Here is a 1922-nt window from a genome sequence, read left to right as displayed (position 1 = left end):
AAGAGTCAGTCATGCAAGGAGCCATACCAACCTCGGCAAGGAGCCACACCCCGTAATACTTGGTTCTTTGGGCAAGGCCAAGCCGGTATGTGAAGAAATAACTGGACAATAATAACATTAAAAGGCGGCGTGAAACGTGAAGGAGCGGAGGCCTACCGTCCAAGGAATGACTTCTGGGAGAATTCTGGAGTTAATATACGGTCGTAATCCATTCCACCACCCCAAAGCGCAAATACTCCTAGGAAAAATGCCCCTTGCGCAAACTTCGTATACGCAGCACGCTTCCGGCCTTGTGGAAGGCGTGAAGATTCTGCCGTTTTGTCTGCAATAGGGTTCGGGGTAAAGAGGGTCCCGTGAACGAGTTGTTCGTAGTAGATATACTCGAATGTGGGCCCAACAAGGATTCCGGGAAAAAAGAACACATATCCAAGGAAGGCCAAGGGGTCGGGGAAGGTGGTTATTTTAGCCGCTGCCTGCGATGTGTCGAGATCCTGGGGATCTTGAAATCAGCGGCGTAAACAGCCGATTGCAACAAATTCTCACAGGAGATTGGTGGCGACCATCGAATACATTCCAAGCGAAAGTTGTTAGCTTCATCGTGAGCACCATTTGGGTTCCGGTGATGTCTACAACATCGTATCCGGCGCCGGAGAGTGCTCGGAGGGTATGGTTTAGCGTCAGATTGCCCATGGCGGCCACGAAAATGATCCATGGCATATAAGGAGCCCGGACATAGTAAGCCACCAGATATGTGAAGGCGCTCGAAGCCAGGCACTGAAGAACCCCAGACCATAAGTGCAGAAGCCCTATCAAAAAGAATGCTGAAACAGCTAGATTGTATATATGTCTAAGTGCTGGACGGGAGGCGGGTATGCTTGTAAAGAGTGCTGCAAGGGGGTATGCAACGAATAAGGAGAATATTAGCTGTTGGAGAGTCCACCTCAATTGCAGATTGTTGTAGAGGTTCTTCTATCTACATTACCTTAAGCTGGTCTGGCGCAACACCGCCTAGTTCCGACGCTCTCAGAAAAAGCGCGTCCATCATCATGGAGGTTAGAGGTGAAAAAGGAGGCAGCAAGCCTAAAAAACACACGTTCCAAGAACCACATATATACGTGGGAAATCAGATGCAAAATATCGCACTTGCACCACGGTTAATTCCGGGCAATAACAGCGCAACGAAAACATGGTCAGGCGAAGCGTACACATAGATAATTGACATGTAGAAGATAACGCATAACGGACGCGTAAAAACATATTATCATCCAGTCCACAGTCAGTTCGGATGTGAAGCCTTCGATGAACATCCAGCTCGCCCCACACATTGTCAATGTCGAAGTGCACTTTACACTTTGAAGCCACGAGACTGATTAAGGGGATCTCAGTACTGTCACCAGTGAAGAGGATTCGGGAAAGAAAACAAACCTTTCTCCGACCACGAGCGCGCTCAAATTTGCGACCTTTGGAAATAAGGTATGGCTTTTTGTGCTTGTGGGGGCCTGCGTTTTAGGGCGTAGTGTGAATACTGAGATTACTGCCAAACTCTGAACGAACATCACACATACCCATGCCAAAGTGTTTGACGGCTTCACGCCTGTCCTTGGGACCACGGAGGATCAGAGTGTTTGAGCCTTTTGGAGCGCGAAGAGCAAGCTGGTCGAGCGTCAAGGTTTCACCACCAGCAGCAAGAATGCGCTCCTTTGCTGATCGGGTGAAACGAAGAGCAGCCACAGTCATTTTTGGAACGGAGAACAAACGTTCATCGTCGGTAATGGTGGCAACGGCGACAAGAATTTTGCCTTCGGCAAAAGAGTTTCTGGCTGTCAATGACACTCGTTTGAGCGAAACGGGAGGACGGTTGGTTTTGGAGAGGAATAAACGGCGGAGAACGATCTGATATTGGCAGAAGGGTCGGCGTGTGA

Source organism: Cantharellus anzutake, assembly GCF_015039405.1.
Source record: "Cantharellus anzutake strain C23 chromosome Unknown EI90scaffold_128, whole genome shotgun sequence".
Taxonomy (NCBI): Eukaryota; Fungi; Basidiomycota; class Agaricomycetes; order Cantharellales; family Hydnaceae; genus Cantharellus; species Cantharellus anzutake.
Note: the sequence above shows the minus strand (reverse complement) of the source record.